General features: G+C 47.7%; 1 non-coding gene across 1 annotated transcript; it reads left to right on the top strand.

The window, feature by feature from the left end:
* Window positions 1-300: 300 nt before the first annotated feature.
* On the top strand, window positions 301-373 carry TRNAR-UCG (transfer RNA arginine (anticodon UCG)). Its single transcript has one exon. It is a non-coding gene; the product is annotated as a tRNA-Arg (tRNA).
* The last annotated feature ends 9,628 nt before the right edge of the window (window positions 374-10,001 follow it).

Below are 10,001 nucleotides of genomic sequence, written 5' to 3'. Positions count from 1 at the left end.
GAGTGAGCTCGCCCGATGCGGGGGGGGAATATTACATGGAACCTACCAAAGTATCCTCTCGCGTCTTAAACACAGCCCAAATATTGAGAGGACAGGCAGAAGGAAGAAAAAAAGAGAAAGCGATGAGTTTGCCTCAGACAGAGAGGCTGTGCTGGTTTTGTTTCCCACCCACCCACCCACTTTCCCCCCTCCCTCTCCCCCTTGACACTCGCTAGGAAATGGTATCTCCCGGGATGGTTCAGAACCAGCTCCCGGCTTCTCAAGTTCCTATAGGTCTAGCGGAGACCCTATAACCAGCGCGGCCGCGTGGCCTAATGGATAAGGCGTCTGACTTCGGATCAGAAGATTGCAGGTTCGAGTCCTGCCGCGGTCGAGAGGGCTCGCCACTGAGTGGCAGGGGACTTAGTGGCAAAGTTGCATTTTTGCTGCTTTTATGCAGTCGCGATTTCTATGTATATTTATCATCTTGGCAAGAATCACTGGCTTCCGTAATTAAGCAATCGCCTTGTTCTCCTCCGCTAACATTTGGTACCTTTGCATTTTCGCTGTCGCCCCAATAAGAGCCGTTGGACTCAGTCGAGCTTACTTCTGAGTAGACACTATTGCGCTGGAAGTCTTCGTGCGCTCAACAGGGCTCGCAACTCCGTAACAGCTTACGCCTCTGCATGTTACTGTCGGAAGTGTGGGAAGGCGTGTAAACAGCCTGCAAGCAAATCAGGATGAATGCTCAGTGTCCACTGACCTTCCTTGCAAACAGACCTTCCTTGCAAACAAATCAGGAAAAAATGCTCAATGAAGACTGGATATCACCTAACCCAGTCATCCCCAAACTTCGGCCCCTCAGATGTTTTGGACTACAACTCCCATCATCCCTGACCACTGGTCCTGTTAGCTAGGGATCATGGGAGTTGTAGGCCAAAACATCTGGAGGGCCGCAGTTTGGGGATGCCTGATAACCTCTGCCTAAGCTTTGTGCAAGCAAATAAGGAAGCTTAGTCGTCTGAATTGCACTTAGTCTGAAATTAAGGGGCCCTTAAATTGTTCCACCAGGAAGTATTTTCCCTATTGTACACCAGGTGGCAGTTTTGTCCGCTTCTTAATAATAAAAATACATAAGTTGGTATTTAACACTCTTTGCTAACTTTCAAGCTACAGAAACCTGAGGAATCATTCTATAAGAAAGCATTTGCTGTTTGTAATGATGGGTCTGTTATAAGGTTGGCTCTCCAAAGAGGGCAGCAACATTTCCCTACTGGCCTGCCCAATGCTCCCTGCAGACAATGAGCCCCAGAACCCTTTGCAAAGCTGATGTGAAAAGCATTCCCCCAAAAGCTGAAAGTTTGGAAGCTTCTGCCCATGCATGTTCTCATCTAAGCTGAGAAGTTGGTAGAGGTTTCATGAAGTTCTCTATGTCTATCTGTGTTCTCTTCCTAGTGTGTGTGTGTTTGCTCCTTCTGCCAATAAGGCATACGGATGACCCTGATGGTTTCCTCAGTTCCCTCCTGCTTATTGGAGAGCCCTTCAAGCTTTCTGCAAGCAGCTCCAAACGCCACCTCCATCACCACCCTGCTTGGTTAATTAACCCTCCAATTACAAATGGAATGATCCCAGCTGTTGCACTTCCAGCTTATCCTCATCACCTGAAACAAGGCTTACTTCCTAGAAAGTGTGTTTAGGATTAGAACTCAGTACCGGGTAAATATAATCCATTGGCTTGCCTCCCATTGGCTCTGGCTCCACCTTTGCCCTACTGATCTGTGCTAAATAGGCTAAATTTAGGCAGGCTAAATAGGTGCTTTTTCTGTGCTTTTAAGCATGGAAATAGTCATCATAGGGAAAAATCAGAACTTACTACACACTCTTCCTCTATTTTTCTGTTCTGTTTTTATTACTTAGTAGTGAGGAGTGCCATGTGCTGCCCAGGTATTTTTAGAAACCAAATAATGTTGCAATTTTTAAATTTATTTTAAATAAATAGTGCAGTTTGTACATTTGGACCCATCATGCCAAAAACTGGGTGGAGTAAACCCAAAGTCGTGTTTTGGTCTGCCTTCTTGATTCAAAATGGTGTGTGGGATCCAAGCGCCAATGAAAATTTCTGCCCCCATCTCAGGAACCTTTGTGCAAAGTTTGGTGGTAATGATATATCAAGGGATGGCCGAACCTACGGTATGCCAAAAAATGGGCAAAGACAAGTCAAAGTTTCATTTCAGTCTACCATCTTGATTCAAAATTGCACCTGGCACCTAAACATTGAGGGAGACTGCCACCTCAGAAAGCATCATGCTGAGCTTGGTGATGAGATCTCAAGAGGTGTCTGAACACGTAGAGAACAAGCAAATGGACAGGCAGATAAACTGCTTTCTGGAATATATAGTGCTGTCGATCCCCAGCTAAACCAGGGGGTGCCCCACTAACATAGACTGAAGTACAGTGGTACCTCAGTTTACGAACTTAATCCGTTCCGGAAGTCCATTCTTAAACTGAAACTGTTCTTAAACTGAGGCGCGCTTTCCCTAATGAGGCCTCCCAGCGCCGGTGCCCTTCCACTGTTCGGATTCCGTTCTTTGACTGAGGTAAAGTTCGCAAACCGGGACACTATTTCCGGTTCTGCTGAGTTTGTAAATCGAATCGTTCTTAAACAGGACTGTTCTTAAACTGAGGTACCACTGTAATGCTAATAAATCCAGTCTTGTCATGTGTTGCAGTAAATCTTCGGTTTTTATTATTGATATATTCTTCTGTGTTATATGTATTTGATTCATTCATACACATGCGCAAACACTCACACAAACATAAAAATAGTGTATATTGTGTAAGATGTTTGTTTGTTTGTTTGAATAACATATGGGGGGGCACCATAATCTTTTCAGTGCTAAGGGCGTCTTTGTCTTATTTGTCCCTTGCAATGGACAGCAGCCACCACTGAAGAGCAGGCCTTCTCCATAGAGGCCCAACTTTTGAGAACCCCTAGTTTTCATTGGGGGGATGGCACAAAATAGGGCACCAAAAAAAGATTGAGTGGTTTCTACAATCCTCTGATCTGATGGGAACATGTTCATCACAGTCTAATCTTGTGCCATCAGATCTGATACATATTTATTAATATTTATGAGCATTCTGAACTCTCTAATATGACAAAATTTAAATCGGTTGCCTTTTACCAAGTCACATCTCTTATTTGCTTAAACTGAGGCCATGTAAGCATTAGCGGCTTGAAATGCAGTGAGGTCATTTCCCCCTGTCAAGCCACTTTCTTACATTGTGTCACACTGTCACGGTCCGGTCGGCGGGCGTCAGGACCAGAGGCAAGATGGTGGGGTAGAAGCAGGGTCGAAGGCAGAGGCGAAGGTCCACGGGGCACGAAGCAAGGCGAAGGCAAAGCGAGGGTCCAGGAACAAGAAGCAAGGCGAAGGTCCACGGGGCAAGAGCAAGGCGAAGGCGAAGCAAAGGTCCAAGGAGCAAGGAGCAAGGCGAAGGATCCAGGAACAAGAAGCAAGGCGAAGGTCCACGGGGCAGGAGCAAGGCGAAGGCGAAGCAATGGTCCAAGGAGCAAGGAGCAAGGCGAAGGATCCAGGAACAAGAAGCAAGGCGAAGGTCCACAGGGCAGGAGCAAGGCGAAGGCGAGGCAGGGGTCCAAGAAGCACGGCAGCAACAAAGCAAGGGTCCAAGGAACAGGAGGCCAGATGCAACCAGGCAGGGATAGCGTTGCTGTGGCAAAGAGCTGAAGGGAAATGCTGGGCTTTTATCCCTCCCAGCTCCTGCCACCAGGTGCAGCGAGATCTCAATTGGCCTCACCCGGGTGAACACTCCTCGCCTCTCCAGCACAAGCCGAGGACCCCACCCGCGCGGCCCCGCCTCCCCAGCACAAGTTGAGGCATGCCCCAGTCCTTTAAAGCACTACAGGCCTGACTTCTGCCCATACTCCTGACACACGGTCCGGTCGGCGGGCATCAGGACCAGAGGCAAGATGGTGGTGAAGAAGCAGGAACAGGTGCAGGGCTGAGGGTCCAGCAGCAGGCAGTTGCAGGGTCAAGGAGCAAGGCAGAGACGAAGGTCCACGGGGCAAGAAGCAAGGCGAAGGTCCAAGGAACAAGAAGCAAGGCGAAGGTCCAAGGAACAAGAAGCAAGGCGAAGGTCCAAGGAACAAGAAGCAAGGCAAAGGTCCAAGGGTCGAGGAGCAAGGCGAAGGTAAAGCAAGGGTCCCAGGAGCAAGGAGCAAGGCGAAGGATCAAGGAACAAGAAGCAAGACGAAGGTCCAAGGAACAAGAAGCAAGACGAAGGTCCAAGGGTCGAGGAGCAAGGCGTCGACAAGGCGAGGGTCCAAGGAACAAGAAGCAAGGTGAAGGTCCAAGGGTCGAGGAGCAAGGCGTCGACAAGGCAAGGGTCCAAGGAGCAGGAGGCCAGATGCAATCAGGCAAGGATAGCGTTGCTGTGGCCAAGAGCTGAAGGGAAATGCTGGGCTTTTATCCCTCCCAGCTCCTGCCACCAGGTGCAGTGAGATCTCAAGTGGCCTCACCTGGGTGACTACTCCTTGCCTCTCCAGCACAAGCTGATGTCTTCACCTGTGTGGCCACGCCTTGCTTCCCCAGCACAAGCTGAGGCAGGCCCCAGACCTGCAAAGCACTACAGGCCCCAGAGCCTGACTCCTGCCCATACTCCTGACACATTGCTGTACACACTGGAGATGGGTCAAAAATGTCTTCGGCCGAGGCACATCACCTCATTGGCTTCCCCAATCCAAATGCCAGTTCACTGAAGTTGTCGTCTGCATGTGTGCAACGACTCTTTCCAATGTACACACCTCAGCTTACCTGAGGCTTCCATTTTCTAATTGGTTGGAAGCTGATTTGAGGGAAAACATATCCAAGAGGAGTATTTCTCAAGAAACTACGGGCTACGGGTGAATTGTGGCTAATGCCATGTATACACTGCTTCAAGACTGTGTCACGTTTTGACCCAATGCGCATAAAAACTTAACACCTAGCTAAATTTGTAAAACAACAACAACAACTTTCAGCTTCAGGGTCAGGACAAGCCCTCCTGCCCTCCCCCAACTGATTTTGGGGGAGAACCCTGTTTAGATTAACCAGGCTGTTCAAGAAAGAAGCTGGAAGCGAGGCTTTAGCCTCTGACTGTGACAAGTGGGGTTAAAAGTGAGATATTATTATGAGCCATTATTGGCTTATAACGATGTTACGATCCAACGTATGTTCCAATAACCACCCGTAATGGTTGTGAAGTTAATGCCTTAGGCTTGTTCTTGGAGCAATGCCTTCAAATAGACACTCCTGATAATGAGATGGCAAGCTTCCAGTAAACAGCTGGGCTGGGTGCCTATCCTGGCTTTTAAAATGGTTTAAATAACAATTCCTAGATATTGGGAGCTGCAGGAAGGACGGGCCTGCTTCTCAATTCTTCAGTGCTGTTGTGGAGACCCACAACCATAAATCTCAGCAGCACAGTTTGGTAAAACTTGTCATTTCCCCCGCTTCTGGGTGCTCGTGAATCTAAAAAGATTCCATGATGTTTTGTGATCTCAGCCTCCTTTTGTAGGGGCAGGTCAGGGCAAAGAAAGAACGAGAACAATTATAGTTGACCTAACCCCCCCCCCCAAAGATGCCAGTCTGGAATATGGTTAACAAAGGGGGAGCATTTCACAAGTGGGGAGCCACCACCGTAAAGGTTTGTTCTCATGTTGCCACCCTCCAGACCTCCCAGGAAGGGGGCACACAGAGGGGATGCTCAGATGACGATTGTAGGGTCTGGGGCAGTTCGAGAAGCCCACCAGGAATTTGTTTTAAATCTTAGCAGCTGAAATGAAACAGAGGGGACACACACACACACACACACACACACACACACACACACACACCAGGGACTTGTCACATATTGGAATGCCACCCTATGTGGCTAACAGGGTGCGCCTTGCTGAGAAGGGGAAAGGAAGTGTACAGTTCCTGAACAAGACATGGGTCAAATCTCCTGAGTGCTTTGCTCTGGGGCAGGAGCTGCCCTATGGTAGGAGAACAGAAGGGCACTGGTGGCTGGTCCGTCAAGGGAAATAGAGCACTGTTATGCCAACCTTAGTCTTGATTCCTCCAAGCCCATTTGCCTGCCTTATTTCGTATAACTGGGAATTGCAGCATTCTAACAGCTCTCCACACCCTTAACAAACTACAGTTCCCAGAATTCTTTGCATGTGGAGGGGAAGCAATGGCTGTTTAAGCGGTATAAGATGGCTTCAAATGAACTGGTGTTTCTGAGCTGGATATAAATGCCTCTGTATACTTCTCCAGTGTGTTCTGGCCTTGAACTGGGACCTCCCTTCTGCCATGTTTTACCAGTCCCCTATCCTTGTACATTTCACCTTTGTAAGCCTTGTAGCAGCGCCCCTGCCCTTCATTATTTTATGGAAATGAGGGCCGGTCCCTCTGTGAAGCAGACTGAGGCAGCTGCCTCAGGCAGCGGAATCCGAGGGGCACCTCCGCAAGCACGCCCCTTGCTGCCAGAGTGAAGCGAGGAGGAGCAGATTAGGGCTGGGCGATAATCAGGTTTTCAACACTGTGATGTATCGCCAGCGAAACATCACGACGTAGTGATACATCATGATGTTGGAAAGGAAGGAGCATTGGCCCTAGCCCTGTGAGGCTCTGGAATGAAGCTGCGGTCACTCCTGCCGCCACCAGTGCCTGGCACAGGGGTGAAGGAAGTAGCCCACCTGCTACTACGGTCAGAGAAGGAAGTTAAGGCGCCGGCCAGTAGGCAAGCCCCACCTGTGATATACCGCTGGGTCTAAACGCCATCATCCTCTGGCTCTCAAACCAGTCCTGGACAATGTATTGCTACATCGCCCAGGCCTAAAGCAGGTCTTTCAAGATATTGCTAGCACTCAGAAGCCGAGCTGCACAACCCAGGTAAGTGAGGCTTCGGTGGGGGTGGCAATGGGTGGTGAGTAGCGGGTAGCGCATTTGCATGGTGGCGCCTTCTCGTTTTGGCTCAGGCAACAGAATGGCATGGGCACCCCCCCCTATGTGAGCCATCTTGGGGGAAAATAATTGTCTGAAAAGCAGGGTTTAAAAAAAAAACAGGTAACAAATAACTTGCTCACTGGAAGGACAGATCCTGAAGCTGAGGCTCCAGTACTTTGGCCACCTCATGAGAAGAGAAGAATCCTTGGAAAAGACCCTGATGTTGGGAAAGATTGAGGGCACTAGGAGAAGGGGACGACAGAGGACGAGATGGTTGGACAGTGTTCTCGAGGCTACGAACATGAGTTTGACCAAACTGCGGGAGGCAGTGGAAGACAGGAGTGCCTGGCGTGCTATGGTCCATGGGGTCACGAAGAGTCGGACACAACTAAATGACCAAACAACAACAAATAACTTGTAGCCAGACCAGCACATATTTGTTTTCTGTTTTTAAAGTCTTTCTATTCCACTTTTTTAAAACAACAACAACAACAAATCTCCAAGCGGTTTGCAAAAACAACAAAAAACCAATAAAATGGCATAGTTAAAAACAGCATTATAGAAACAAAAGTGGATAAATCATAGGAGTTCATAAATAACAAGAAGCCAATCTTACGGATCAGGGAAGGTCAAGTTGAAAAAAAGACAAGAATAAATCTGAAGCAACAGTTTGGTGTAGTAGTTAGAGGGACTCATGATAGTGTTGATGGGCATTGCCATTGAAATGGTGTGCATCATGTGATCAGTTGTGCAGGGCAGGGCTTACCTGCCCCCCTCAATATTTTGTTCAAGTTGGCACCCCTGTTTTTGGCACTTTGCAGGAACTTGTAGTGCTTCAAGATCTTGTTAACTTCATGCAAGTGAGCCAGTCAAGAAATATATACATATAGACTCATAATTGCATCTTGTTTTGCAGTCTTCAGTTGTGTCTTGAAAATGTTCTTGGTGTTAGATTTATTATCTGCCCTTCACCAGGTCCACACAGAGCAGGAGAGGAAAAAATTGTGCTAGCCCTAAAATTAAAAGGGAATAATTACAGGAAGCTTTCATACCCTGCTCAAATGGCCATCACTAATCTCACACTCTAGTCTAGTGCATTAAAGAAAGAACACACACACACACACACACACACACACACACACACACACTCAAACTACTTGGATGCAATCCAGCCATAGTTAAAACATTTTTTTTGAAAAAAATGCTTTGATTTCAGTGACAAGACACCAATCAGCTACTTCCACTGAGACTTAAATATGCTTAACTTTGGCTGAATTATATCCTCTGCTAAGAACAAAAGATACTTGGCATTGCAACCACATGAGGCCAGCTGAAAATGTGTGCCAGGACGTTATTGCTCTCCAAATACACATTGGCGCTATATCTTTATTTAAAACTCTTTTCTTTAGAGAGAGAAATAATAATATATACATATGTTTTTTGTGTGTGCTATAGACACTTCTAATTCAATGAGAGATGAAATCACTTCATTTTCCTCCCAACCTTGGATTTCTACTCTTATCCCACTGGCTCTATAGCTTTATTGATCACAATTGTTCCCATATGAACTCATTTCCTTCCTTCCTTCCTTCCTTCCTTCCTTCCTTCCTTCCTTCCTTCCTTCCTTCCTTCCTTCCTTCCTTCCTTCCTTCCTTCCTTCCTTCCCTTGGGTTGTAGGATTTCCTTAACAGATCAGTTTGTTAAATTAGGATTCTTCCATGCTCTCTCTCATGCAAAAATGCTCCCTTGTGTAGGAAACAAGCAGAGGTCGTGCAAGGAAAGGAAGCTGGCATGATTTCTGAAAAGACCCCTTTTGGCAAGGATCTGGGCTTCTTCTAGGCGTTTTTGTAAGTGAATGATAACAATACCTTCGAATGACTCCTTTCTAGAGTCATGACACATGGGCATTTCCGAAGGGGTTTGCTCTGAAGCAAGGGACAAGGAAAAAAGCAGACTCAGAATGCTTTCCCCCCAGCGAGAAAGAGCTCAGCTTCCTTACGAAGGAAGGCAGATTTCAGGCTTGTGGGATCTACTTTGAAACACAAACTGAAACCCTTTGATGAGCCAATTGGCGCCTGGTGCAAAAGACCAGGAATTTGCCCTGAAGACCAGAACTGAACTGAACTCGCCACACCAAAACTCCCTCTTGGTTACCCCAAGTATCGCAGCAGCGTTATTTAGCGGGTAGTAGGGTCGTTTTGTTGCTGCCCTTGTTAAGTCATTGGGAGTCAGAAATCCTTGCCGATCTACTGCGAACCACTCAGAGATCTACCAGGAGATGCAGCAGGTCGACCTTCTGCCCAACCCTGTCTTAGGAAGAGGGGGCTTAGCTGTGTATATATTTAGTGAATAATGAATTCTGTTCAACCAACCCTCGCCAGAAATCCCAAATATTATTGGCACACCAGGCAGGCAGAAAATCCTGAACAATCGCGGGTGGAAAACAGCTTTCTCTGTTCAGATAAGACGCAGAGAACTCCAAGAAGCTGCCATCTGGTTCAGTGTTGTCCACACTGTCTGGCAGCGGCTCTCCAAGGTTTCAGGCATCGGGGATTGAACGTGGGTCCTGGGACCTTCTGAAACAAAGCCTTCTCTCCGCCACTCAGCTACGGCCTTTGCCAGTTAAAAAAAAATACAATGAAGTACCAGGTTTGTTTGCAAAAGCATATTCATAATGACGAGGTGGAGACGGGTGGGAGACGATGATGTTCTCTTATAACGTTTAGTATTTCCGAATCCTGGGGGGAAACGACTGCGGTCCCCTGCACTTTGCAGCGCGCGTGGAGACGGGGTTATTTCTTTGCAAACAGGAAGCAGCATGGCTATGATGTCTCCCAGTAGCCTCCAATATCGGGCTGGCTGAAGGGCACATATACAGCTGTAGGAAAATAGTGCTGGGGTGGGAGGTGGGGTGGGGGGGCGTTGTGGTTTTTTTTGTGAACCAGGATTTTCAAACAAGCAGTCCCGCCTTCCGCGGAACAAAAGGGATCCTTCGCTTCTCACGTGTAAATGGGATTATTTGGCGTGCAG

This window comes from Zootoca vivipara, chromosome 13 (genome assembly GCF_965207765.1).
Source record: "Zootoca vivipara chromosome 13, rZooViv2.hap1.1, whole genome shotgun sequence".
NCBI classification, from domain to species: Eukaryota; Metazoa; Chordata; class Lepidosauria; order Squamata; family Lacertidae; genus Zootoca; species Zootoca vivipara.
The sequence above is the reverse complement of the archived record's forward strand: the minus strand, read 5'-3'. Positions and strand labels throughout refer to the sequence as shown.